General features: G+C 42.1%; 2 long non-coding RNA genes across 2 annotated transcripts; one reads left to right on the top strand and one right to left on the bottom strand.

Annotated features, from left to right (window-relative positions):
* The first annotated feature begins 425 nt into the window (after positions 1–425).
* On the top strand, positions 426–7,132 carry LOC115777262 (uncharacterized). The gene is made up of 3 exons (XR_004019608.1): positions 426–515; positions 831–923; positions 6,358–7,132. It is a non-coding gene; the product is annotated as an uncharacterized LOC115777262 (long non-coding RNA).
* Positions 7,133–9,127: 1,995 nt separating this feature from the next.
* On the bottom strand, positions 9,128–9,762 carry LOC115777193 (uncharacterized). Its single transcript, XR_004019599.1, has 3 exons — positions 9,721–9,762; positions 9,390–9,641; positions 9,128–9,312 (listed from the first exon to the last, which is right to left on the bottom strand). It is a non-coding gene; the product is annotated as an uncharacterized LOC115777193 (long non-coding RNA).
* Between the last annotated feature and the right edge of the window lie 3,550 nt (positions 9,763–13,312).

Genomic DNA, 13,312 nt, shown 5'->3' with positions numbered 1-13,312 from the left:
AGCATCAGCTGTCATCATAATGTGGGCTTTTTAATTGGTTAAAAATGTATAAAGTGTGAGAGTTGTTAAGCAAATTAGTTCAAGCATAAATTATTTCAGAAGTTGTGTAGATGGTAGATGTAATTTTCTATTTTAAACCAATTTTGATACACTGAGGGTCAACACATAGGTATTCTACACACTGGGTATTCTAGATTAGAATCACTGAAGATTTGTACTACATTAGGGTTTGGAAATATATCTAGCAATATGAAACAGATGTTATATGTTTTGGAATTTGATATGTAATCTTGTGATATTACTTGTGGAAGACTTTTAAGCTGTATAACCTTTTTCTGTACTTCTTTTTTGTCTTTTTTGAAATACTTACCTAGATAAGTGCTGAGTTCACTTGCATTACCACCATCCCACGTATCAGTTTATGGCGCAGCTGGGCCACTACTGACAGATTCTCAGCAAGAAAGGAGGAGCAGTAGGACACAAAATCAAAAACTTTATGGCTGTTATTTGACAAGGTTTGTGTATAATTACTTGCATACTAAAGTTGCTGCAGATAGTTTGCATAATTATTCTGCCACCCCACCATCCACCTTTACACTAAGACAAGTCACATAAGACTGTAGTGGGCTATCACACTTATCCCTGCCCTTGTTGTTAACTGATAAGTGCACCTGTAGCTAAATGGGATTTTATGAATGAATGAGTGACCTCTGCATTAAAGCTGGCTGGCCAGCAGTTGATATCTGTGTCAGGGATCACTTTTAGGCACTTTTCCCTGTTCCTAATGTCAGTGACTTTTTATGCAGTATATTTCCTGTTTCGTTTTGCAGAACGACTACATTGCAACAAGAAGATCTTGTAGCCTCCAAGCACTACCTTTGTATCTCAACGAAGACCCTGAAAAGCTAGTGAAAGAGTACGGAGTAAGTGTCAGTTCTTTTTAAAAGGGACATTTTCATTCATGGTTGTGCTAAATAAGCTCTCATCAAGGTGTCAAATTTTTTAATTCACTCACCAAGATTCAATACCTTTGTGATGGAGAGTTGTTAAGTTTTACCACCACATTCATTTTCATTGGGCCTACAAATATCAGACAATATATGATTTGCTAACTTTGATGAACCTACCCTGTGCTGTCCTCGCTTTTGAGTTTCCTGTTTTTCACCAGCTAGACAGCCAGATAACGATGCTCCAATAAAGAAACTTCTCTTTCCGTTTTCTTTGCTGGTGGCACCTTCTCAGCTATCTTCTGTAAGTGTGGGAACTTCATAGCAACTTGTGGAGATGGAATCTCTCTTCTGTCATCCGGAATCATGTCACACTCAATCAGGTTTGGGAGTGGGAGCTTTACTCTACCATCTATTGACTCAATCATAAAGTTTAATGCTGTTCTGCCAATGTTATCTGACAGTCCTGAGCATGTCCTGAGCTTGTAAGTGTCTGAGTGTGTCTTAATCTTAAAAAGCTCAAAAAACTGAGACTTAGCTAGTGACTTGTTACTTTGTTCGTCAAGCACTGCGTACATCTTCCTTGCCTGTTCTCTTTTCCCATCTGGATAGACTAATACAGGACTTATTTTTGAACATGAATATGGGATGTCTACATCGCCACACACTTCTGTGCATTTAGAAACGACTGAGACGCTTTCACTAGTTTGCGTCTCCCCGCCATTCTCTTTCTCAGCTTCAGAGCTTTCAGCTGGTGCAAGAGGTGGACCTGGATGTAGCGCTGCTAAATGTCTGTCGCTGCCACAGTCCATACACTTTATTTGCACACTGCAGTCCCTTGCTAGATGCTGAGTAGAGCCACAGCATTTAAAACAGATTCTGTTCTCTTTTAAAAAAGACTTGCGCTCATCTATGGGTTTCGCTCTGAAACTTTTGCACTTCTTAAGTGGATGAGGTTTCTTATGTATAGGACAAAGCTTATCAGGGCTTTCTATAGGTTTACTGTAACTAGTTTGAGCTGAACTGGTATCTGTTTTGTGTACACTAATCACTTGCCTGTTGTTGCCTTTGAAGCTCTTCTCTTTTTTGATGCTTGCGTTGGCAGGAGGTGTGATGACAAAACTTAGGTCATTTTTTATTTTGGCTTGTTGTCTTACAAACCCCGAAAAGACACTGAAAGGGGGAAAGGTAACTTTGTGTTCTTCTTTGTACTTTGCCCCTGTTGCAATCCATTTTTCCTGTAGTCCATAGGGCAACTTCTCCACGATGGGATTGACTCCACGAGCCGTGTCCAAATATGAGAGGCCTGGTAGGTATCCTCCATCTTTTGCACATTCAATTTCCTGCAGAATGTCACCCAGCTCTCTTAACTTTGCGTTATCTCTGTTGTTGAGTTTGGGAAACTGTTCAGTCTTTTTTAACAGTGCATTTTCCACTACTTCAGGAGAACCATAACACTCCTCGAGTCTTTGCCACACAAGCTCCAGTGCTGCAGTTGGATTAAAGACGTGGACTGAGCGGATTCTCTGTGCCTGCTGACCAGACTCAGCTCCAAGCCATTTGACTATTAAATCTAGCTCTTCTTGGGCTGTAACATGCAAGTCTTTAATAGCATTTTGAAATGATGCCTTCCAAGCCCAGTAGTTCTCTGGCTGGTCGTCAAACTGCAAAAGTCCTGTACTTAACATTTCCCTCCGTGTGAGGTACTTCGCAATCTCCTGTACACCCTGTGTCTCTATAGCTTCTTGAGGAGTGCCAAATGGATACAGTTTGGGTGGACTCAGTCTTTCTCTGTGTTGTGCTAGGTGCTCCACTTTAACCTTATTCTCTTCTGCACTGTGTGAGCTGTGATAATCTATTTCTGCATTCATGGCCTTTTCACATTGTTCACGTGCAGCCTTGTGACAGGCGAGAGGATCTACTTGCAATGTGAATCCTTCAACACAAATATCTGAGTGTTTTTGTACATACTCTGCAGTACGCTGTTCCGGGCTGGTGGATGGTCCCACTAATGGATAGTCCTGTTCAATTTTTGAGAGTCCCTCCTCCTCTTCATAAACTGCAACTTCTGCTTCTGCAGCCGCAACAGCCTTCTGAGAACTCAAAATATGCAAATTAGCCTCAAGTTCAGTTTTCTGCTTCATTATGGCTGCCTCCTTTTCCGAATAAGCCAGTTGTGCACGTGCAGCCTCCACTTTTGCTCGTGCTTTTAATGCTGCAGAACTTGTCGATGAACGTTTGGATGAATGTGAGCGTGCAGACTTACAGCGTGTGTCTGTGTTGCTTGCATTGTCCTTGTTCTCCATGTCATCTGCTTTACCTGAATGTAGACTCATGGTTGCTGCGCTATCTATCTCCTTGTGGTTGTTGCCTGCTGCGCTGATGTTCTTTTACTGTGCTGTCCTCGCTTTTGAGTTTCCTGTTTTCACCAGCTAGACAGCCAGATAACGATGCTCCAATAAAGAAACTTCTCTTTCTGTTTTTTTGCTGCTTTATTGAAGAATGGCCTCTGCCTCTATATTTACATTATACATGCTTCCCTTAGGCAGTATTATTAGAAAGCATTGCATCAATTTACATTGTTATGCAGATGATACTCAGCTTTACCTATCAATGAAGCCAGATGACACACATCAATTAGTTAAACTGCAGGAATGTCTTAAAGATATTAAGGCCTGGATGACCTCTAATTTCCTGCTTCTAAATTCAGATAAAACTGAAATTCTTGTTCTCGGCCCCACAAATCTTAGAAACATGGTGTCTAACCAGATACTTACTCTGGATGGCATTACTTTGGCCTCCAGTAACACTGTGAGAAATCTTGGAGTCATTTTTGACCAGGATATGTCCTTCAATGCACATATTAAACAAATATGTAGGACCGCTTTTTTGCATTTGTGCAATATTTCTAAAATTAGAAACATCCTTTCTCAGAGTGATGCTGAAAAGCTCATTCATGCATTTATTACTTCTAGGCTGGATTATTGTAATTCATTATTATCAGGCTGTCCTAAAAGCTTTCTGAAAAGCCTTCAGCTGATCCAAAATGCTGCAGCTAGAGTACTGACAGGGACTAGAAAGAGAGAGCAGATTTCTCCCATATTGGCTTCTCTTCATTGGCTCCCTGTTAAATCTAGAATAGAATTTAAAATCCTTCTCCTCACCTACAAGGTCTTGAATAATCAGGCACCATCTTATCTCAAAGACCTCATAGTCCCATATCACCCCAACAGAGCACTTCGCTCTCAGACTGCTGGCTTACTTGTGGTTCCTAGGATACTTAAGAGTAGAATGGGAGGCAGAGCCTTCAGCTTTCAGGCCCCTCTTCTGTGGAACCAGCTTCCAGCTTGGATTCAGGAGACAGACACCCTCTCTATTTTTAAGATTAGGCTTAAAACTTTCCTTTATGATAAAGCTTATAGTTGGGGCTGGATCAGGTGACCCTGAACCCTCCCTTAGTTATGCTGCTATAGGCCTAGTCTGCTGGGGGGTTCACATAATGCACTGTTTCTCATTCACCTTATTTACTTTGTTTATACTCCACTCTGCATTTAATCATTAATTGATATTAATCTCTGGCTCTCTTCCACAGCATGTCTTTCTCTCCCCTCAGCCCAACCGGTCGCAGCAGATGACCCCCCCTCCCTGAGCCTGGTTCTGCTGGAGGTTTCTTCCTGTTAAAGGGAGTTTTTCCTTTCCACTGTCGCCAAGTGCTGCTCATAGGGGGTCGTTTTGACTGTTGGGTTTTCTCTGTATTATTGTAGGGTCTTTACCCACAATACAAAGCACCTTGAGGCGACAGTTTGTTGTGATTTGGCGCTATATAAATAAAATTGAATTGAATTGAATTGAATTGAATTGAATTGACCATTGTCCACTTTCGACCATCGTAAAAGAACAAATCTTGTCCAAAACAACAACATTTCACGATTGATATTAGCCTAATTCACGAACATTCAGCATTACATTCCGCCATCTTGAATCTGTCTACTTCCTGTATTTTTGTAACCACAAACAATGCTACAAAACAACCACTGGAGGGAGTTCTAGGGCAATTTTACAAAAACTGCACACGGTGTAACTTAATACTTACAAAAGCCAGAACCTACCCATTACCAGTTATTTTTTTAGAAGTTTTTTTTTCTTAATAGTGTTTACATTTATCCCCAAAACTTTTTTTTTGTTTATTTGTTTTGTTTAGTTAACTCAGGGGTGTCCAAAGTCAGTCCTCAAGTATCCTGCATGTCTTAGTTCTCTCCCTGGTTCAACACACCTGGATCATGGCTCATTAGCAGGTCTCTGCAGAACATTGACGTACTAAGGAAGTAGTTGCAGGGTGTTGAACCAGGGAGACTGAAGACTGACTTCATTTATTATTGGAGTCAGTTATCAAGAAGAATATAAAAATGGTGCAAGCTTCATCGGAATTACACACTTGGACAAATTGTTGGCAATCCTCTATTAGTGAACAAAAGCAGTCATTGAAATAACTTGAAACAGACAAAAGTAATTAAAATTTTTACTGAAAATTAACCAGTGACAGTGCTTTTGAATTGTGGATCATGAAAAACAAACTAGACCAAAATTGTGGTATTTGTAATTTAATGTTTTGATGCTCAACCTTTTGAGGCAGTAACTGCTATCAAACAACTTCTGTGACTGTTGATGAGACTTCTGCACCTGTCCACAGGTATTCTGGACCACTCTTTGTTTGTCAATCTGCTCCAGTTGTCTCAGGTTTGAAGGGTGCCTTCTCCATGTTTCAGCTCCTTCTACAGATGTTCAATAGAATTTAGATCAGGGCTCATAGAAGGCCAGTGCAGAACAGTCCAATGTTTAGCTCTTAGCCATTCTTTGGTGAGTTTAGCTGTGTGTTTTGAGTCATTATCCTGTTGGAAGGCCTGCAACTGAGACCAAGCTTTCTGACACTAGGCATGGGACAACTTTCTCCTTCACTTCCTGTGGTCCATTTTCATTGTGATACACACACACCTCGTCACAAAACAGCACAGTGACGACTTTGCACCCTTTAAATAGGAGACTGACTGGTTACAAGCTTGAAGACACCTGTAATGCTAATTAGAGGACACACCTTAGTTTAACATATCCCTGTGGTCAAATTAGTTTCAATCTTTTCTAGATGTTCCATTTTTGTCCAGGCCTGTTTCTCCAGTTTGGTTTTTAAATGATTCTGTTGAACCACAAATTAAAAGCAGTGCCTGATTTTAATTGGTTAAATTTCAATAAGTTTTTATTTATTATTACTTTTGTCCATTTTAAATTATTTCAGAGACCATTGTGGACGTTTTGGTCATTAAGGAGGGGTACCAATAATTTTATCCACGTGTGTATATGCTTTCAGTGAGAGAGGTTTTATTAAATTATCTTGTCTATTTTTATCTGTTTTTAGAGTGAGAACCCTGATGAAACCCAGGCAGATTTGGATCAGATGGTCATCGGCACCTATGTGATTAAACACCCAGGTGAAGATGTTGATCAGTCCCCAGAAGATGTTGGCATCATAGTTGAAGGTGTGCAGGTGCTCAATGAACTCAAAGATGTCACTACTTCTTGTGCCTTACTGTTTGGGATCATCTACGACCTGAACCTGAGCATTCTGACCTCAGGTACACTTTTAAATTCATCCAAAAGATCCTGATGGAACTTGATACACACAGACTTTTAAACAAAATCCAGGTACTCAAAAATAAACTGCTGGAATAATGCATGAAACCATTATGGGGGCTGTTCAGTGTGCTGAAAAGATTTTGTTATCCTGTTAACTTGAGCAGTAGTTTGGGTTGTCTGTTAACCTTTTTTTATTTCTTACGTTACTGTTTCACCTTGAAGGTTACAAGTTTCAAATTGAAATCTAAGGTAGTAGTATCAACCTACTGACCTGAGACCATACGACTCTGTTAAGAGTTTACGTTGGGCAGCAGACAAAACATTGTTTTGAGGTTTATTCTTTTTTTTTTCTTTTTTTTCTCATGTGTCAGATTGTTGTTACAGCACTTTCAGTTGTATTAAGATACCTCATTGTAGCCACTTAGCTGTAATGGGTAAAAAAAATTCTCCTACAAAGACGCTTTACCATAGTGTGGATGTTCTGCTGCTATTTGAACTAGTTGAAGCTTGTGTGGAGCTAAGAGCTCTGAAAAGGTTATTGAAAGTTTAAAAAATACTGTGATGCTTAACTTTATAATTGTAATTTTTTTTTATAAATACAAAGCATTTTTATACTTTATTATTTTGAGTGTTTTTGTAAAACAAGATGATGTTATTCTTAGTATTTAATAAAGTGCTGTTTTGCAAAGTTGTGTTTTTTTTCCTCCCTCTGTTAACAGTTCTTTTTCTATTTAACATGATTTTAAGTTGACAAAAGAAACTCATTTAGGATTAACTTAACTATATCAAGTTGCTCTTACTCAGCAATCCTGTATTGCTTTAATGTGTATCCAGTTAATTCTCTGAACTCAACTATGTCACATACATTTAACATAGTTTTCATACATAAAATGAAAGTAACCACATTAAGTTTAAATTACTCAAGTCCCTTGGTACAGTTTACTTAAGTCTTTTGAGTAAATCATACAGAAACCTGTTACTTAACACCTACTTAAAAAAGTTACGTGGAACCACTTGACACAACATTTTTAAGTAAGTCCATTATATTTTTTTTTTGAGTGTACCATCCATTACTGTGGGAAGTGACTCATCCTGCTCGTCAGCGATAAATGGTGTAACCATAAGCATGCTCCACCCAAAGAACAGGTATGCACCACAGATTTTAGGGAGGGGGGTGGGAACAAAATCAAAGAACTATAAAGAGAACTTAAAATGAAGATGGAGGAAGGAAAGGAGGCTCACAGACCCACAGCTGGACTTCAGCAGGCTGGGGAAGATCACATGATGGTGACCACGTCCCGAACAGTCCCCCACCCCTCCAGACTTCTCCTTCCTGTATGCTGTCAGACGTGGCTCTCTCCCCTTCCTACGTCTACTCTCCCACAACATTAACCCACCCAGACATTAACCCACCTGGAGTCACTCCCATTAAGGAGCTGGGTCGACTGAAACAGGGACAGGCTGCTGAAGACCTGCTCTGCAGAGCAGGTGGTTCATTCAGCACAACCCAGCCCATCTATCAGGTGAGAAGGTGAGGAAGGTGCTGGTGACTCTATCACTGTTGCTGTGGTGCCTGGATCATCTTTCCCAATGACCACAGCATGCACACCTGAAAAACTGCATCTCTAAAGTAGTACTAAGCAGTACAGGCGCACCCCAAGGAAGTGTTCTGACCCCATTCCTGCTCTCTTTGTTCACATCTGAGTTCCAGCTGCTTCCTACAGATGTTCTCTAATGACTCAGATATTTTCAGCATCGTTAGAGGAGGGAAGAGTCAGCAGTAGCACAGACATTGAATTTCGGGGGTGGACCCAACCAACACCAACCAGCATCAGGGCACTGAAGTGGGCATGGCCTCCAGTCATAGGTGTCATGTCCCAGCAGATGACCCCCCCTCCCTGAGCCTGGTTCTGATGGAGGTTTCTTCCTCTTAAAGGGAGTTTTTCCTTCCCACTGTCACCAAGTGCTGCTCATAGGGGGTCGTTTTGACTGTTGGGTTTTCTCTGTATTATTGTCGGGTCTTTACCCACAATACAAAGCAGCTACAGTAGTTAAGAAAATGACAGAAATGTGTTTCAAAGATAATAAGTAAATATGAATAAATCAAAGTCTGACTGACACCTGAATGAGAAACACATTTCTCACTGAGTGAGTTTGACACATTTCATACCTCTCTGTTTCCTCCACAGACCCACACCTCCAACCAGGACCAGGACCAGGACCAGGAGCAGGACTACAGGGAGGACCAGGAGATAAAGAGGCAGGGAGGAGCTGGAGGAGGAGCTGGAGTCTGGAGAGGAGGAGGAGGAAGGAGGAGGATTACAACAGGAAGCAGAAGAAGAGGAGAGAGTAGAAAGAGGAAGAGGAGGAGAGGTTGTTGTGGTGGGAGGAGGAGGATCTGCAGGAGAAATGATGATGATGGTTCAGTCAGTGATCAGCTTTTTATCAGCTCAGCAGGTTAGCTTTACACAGGAAGTGATGTCGGTGTCCTGACCTCTGACCCTCAGTCTGCTCTGAGGAGATGATGGATTAATATCAGTAGAACACTTGTAGAGACCTTCATCAGACTTCTGAACGTTAGACAGAATCCACTCTCCTTCAGGTCCAGGTCCAAGTTCACCACCATCTCTGAAGAAATAAGATTTTGGTCTAGAACCATCTTTGGGTTTACAGCGCAGAGTGACATCACTTCCTGTCCTCACAGGAAGTGCAGGGATCTCCAGGATCACACCTTTATCTGACCAACAGAGACACAAACAGAGTGATGCAGAGACACCAACAGAGCAGAGACACAGCTGGAACATCTGTCTGTACCTGACACAGTGAAGGAGACTCCATCGCTCTGCTGTCCAGATGGATTCACACAGAAGTAACTTCCATCAGAGGAGACAGAGAGATCCAGAAGACATGAGGAACTGTTAACCTTCTTAAAGCCTGCAGCTGCTCCACAGTCCTCAGTGAGTCCTCCTCTGGTCCTCCTCACTGTCCATCCATCAACACAGCTCAGAGACACTGAAGAAGATCCACTGAAGAACTGCTGAAGGTTTGGACTGACTGACAGAGACACTGGAGGACACACAGACAGAGTAAATGTGTTTGTGTTCTTGTTGGAGTCTCACTGATTGTTTCACTTCCATCAACTCACCTGCAGAAACAGTCAGAGCAGACAGCAGCAGCTCACACACACCTGCAACAGGAGGACAGAGGGGCAGGGTTTAGGGCAACATATAACACACACACAAATCTGTGTTGTAGATTGTGTGTTGAGGCTGTGATGATGAGCCTCTCAGCAGTATAAACCTCCAGCACTGACAGCAGCTCAGCACCATCTGAGCTCCACGTGTGGGAAACACTCCTCAGACACTGACATTGCCACCAAGGTCCACAAACCCACACTGCCTGCAGAGGAAACCGTGCTGTCTCACTCTGCACCCGAGCACCTACACCAGAAGAACCAGCTCCACCCGTGACCTGCTACACCTCTGCCACACCTCTGAGTGCAAGAGAGCTGAATATATCAGCTGATCACAAAGAAGCATCTTCTGCTGACCTTTGACCCAGGGTGAGGGGTCTGACCTGGCACACTCCATCACAGGGTGGGTCAGTGACTCAGGCCCTCCTCCAAGCTGATGAGCCCCCTGCAGGTGAAATACCTGGGACGCTCCATCAGCTGTTAGAACTCTTAAAGAAGTCCAGTTATAATGATTTTGAGCTTAATTGCCTCAAACTGATGTCTGAGTGTCTGAACTGTTGTTAAAGTGTTTTAGATGAATAAAGTTTTTGCCACAGTTTATGAGCATTTCCTTTTTGAAGTCATTGTTCAGTGAACATCACACTGATGGGCTGCAACAAGCTCACTTTTTATTGAGGATTTTATTATTTCTGCTTTACTGGATACAAAATGTTTTAGAAGGTTTCCAGACCGAAACATCAGTTTTGCTTTAATGTAAACATGTATAATCTGATCTAAGATCAGCTTCACTGATAGATGATGGCTCTGACAGCCACAGCAGAGTTAATAATTTATTAATACAAACCCACTTTTACTCTTTAACTTTGAATAAAAACGTTTCTGCAGCTGTCAGTGTGCCAGTGAGAAACTTCCACGTTACTCTGGAGGAGGCTGGAAAACTTTGGAAAAGGAGTATGTTGTGCGGAATTCTGTTCCCCCTGTGTCAGAGAGCGCAGCCAGAGAGGCGGATCCGACAGTCTTCACGGCACTTCTGATCGATTTCTCGGTAAAAGTCTTTTACAGAGTTTATTCCTCTCATCAAGAACAACAACTCCTGTGAATATGAAAACATCTGCTGTTTATTTGCCAAAGTTACACGGGGGGGAACCAAATATTTCAGCCATCCAAAGTATTGTGTTCCCCCTCCATGACATGGGAACAAATTAATTTAACAGCAAGTCTTTTACCGAGAAATCGATCAGAAGCGCCGTGAAGACAGTCGGATCCTCCTCTATGCCTGCAGTTCGTGCTCCCGACACAGGGGGAACAGATTTTCATGGGGGAACAGAATTTCACACAACAGACTCCAGTTTGCAGCCATGTTGATCTGAGTGATGCAGGAGCTCTGAGGGACTCACCGAGCAGCAGAGAGACGCACGCAGCCTTCATGATGTCTGGAAGATGACTGAACATCAGTGTGAGTGGACGCCTTCATCACTTCCCCTTTCACACATTCAGCGTGTCCCCATGATGCTGTGGTCACTGAGGGCGGGGCCTGCTGCTCATCATGTTTCACTCTGACATAAATATGATGGAGTTTGCTCCCATATGTCTCTCCCTGACACGACTGTGCCTGTAATTCATTCATCTCAGAGGGATCAGAACACTGATCCAGAGTCAGAGGAAGTCTGAGCCACCTGAGCTCAGACTGACTGAGGGGAGGAGCTCAGCTGTGATTGACACCTTAACTGTAAGAAGCTAAAACAGGAAGAGGCTGAAGTGTCAAAATAAAGACGGCAAAGAACTGACAGATGGTTTATCACAGCGACCACAACATGAGTGTCAAAGTGTCCCAGAGAACAACTTCCCTCATCTCACTTCTGCTTTTTACATCTTCCTCTGTTGTTGTGAGCACTCCCACTCTCACACACTTCAGACTGCAGCCACAGACTGTATATAAGAGATGGCCTGAGCCACCATGATGTCACCCATTGATTTGTGCAGTTTTCACAGTTTTATAAGCAGACGTGATGAATGATGGAGGATCTGACCGATAAACTGGGAGGTGCTGCATGCTCATGTGGCAGGAACTTGTAAATCTCAGGATTATTAGCACCCCTACTTAAATTCAAAGTTTTTATCAAAAAAGTGATGACAGCATTTTAAAAGATGCACATTTTCTTTAGATACAATAAATCAGTCCTGTTTGTACACAATAACTGTTTACTAAAAAAACAAAATGAGCAGGTTCAAGATCATCAGCCCCCTGAAAACCTCATCTTTTCATTGAGCCACAGCACAAACACTGCTGTGCAATGATGTGCTCCAGCTTTTAATGCTCAAAACTCATAAAATCAACTTAAACTGAGGGTCTTCTTCCAATTTACACACAGTAGAAAAACTGCAAGCATCACACCATAAACAGAAGAAAGCAGCAGGAGACGGACACACAAGGTTAGCACAGCATTTCCAAGTGTTAAGAACTGAACTGAGAAGAAAAGAGAGCCACACAGTACAGAAGAAACCTGGAAGAGTCCAAAGACTCTGGAAAGAAAACGGGAGACAGATGTGACCAAAGACTGCCAAGACTCTAAAACAATTCAGTTATCACAACAGTCATTTCAAGGTGCTTTATAATGTAAAAACTATACAATAATTATAGAGAAAACCACCCCCTCTGAGCAAGCACTTGGTGACAGAGGGAAGGAAAAACTCTCTTTTAACAGGAAGAACCCCCCAGCAGCCTAGGCCTATAGCAGCATAACTAAGGGAGGGTTCAGGGTCACCTGATCCAGCCCTAACTATAAGCTTGATCATAAAGGAAAGTTTTAAGCCTAATCTTAAAAATAGAGAGGGTGTCTGTCTCCTGAATCCAAGCTGGAAGCTGGTTCCACAGAAGAGGCGCCTGAAAGCTGAAGGCTCTGCCTCCCATTCTACTCTTAAGTATCCTAGGAACCACAAGTAAGCCAGCAGTCTGAGAGAGAAGTGCTCTGTTGGGGTGATATGGTACTATGAGGTCTTTGAGATAAGATGGGGCCTGATTATTCAAGACCTTGTAGGTGAGGAGAAGGATTTTAAATTAGGGAGCACAGACACAAAACATCATAACAAAAACAAACCACACACACAGAAAAACAACACAAACTGCGCCCATATCAGGTTAAGCACTGATAACACTAATACAACACTAGAAATAAATGTGATTACTGCAGCACACACACAATGACTTCATACTAACAGCTCCCCCCTGTGGTCAGGAGTCATGACAGGTGTCCTTTTTAAATCCAGACTTTCTGGTTCTGCAGTGGTGATGAACTCCTTTCCTCCATTTGTAGTTTTGTCTCTGATCAAAGCAAAATCTGTGTAAAAATGGAGGGAGTTAAAGTATAAAGTAAGTACAGATACCTGAAAATTCTACTTCAGTGCAGTAATGAAGTATTTGTACTTTGCTACTTCCCACCCCTGCTCATTAGTACAGACAGTACACAACATTGGTCTAAGACTCTCCACACTTAGAGCTGTCACCTCTGAGCATTTTAAATCCAGTTTGCCTCCCATCACAAAT

Source organism: Archocentrus centrarchus, unplaced genomic scaffold, assembly GCF_007364275.1.
Source record: "Archocentrus centrarchus isolate MPI-CPG fArcCen1 unplaced genomic scaffold, fArcCen1 scaffold_45_ctg1, whole genome shotgun sequence".
Classification (NCBI taxonomy): Eukaryota; Metazoa; Chordata; class Actinopteri; order Cichliformes; family Cichlidae; genus Archocentrus; species Archocentrus centrarchus.
Note: the sequence above shows the minus strand (reverse complement) of the source record. Positions and strands in the feature narration are given on the sequence as shown.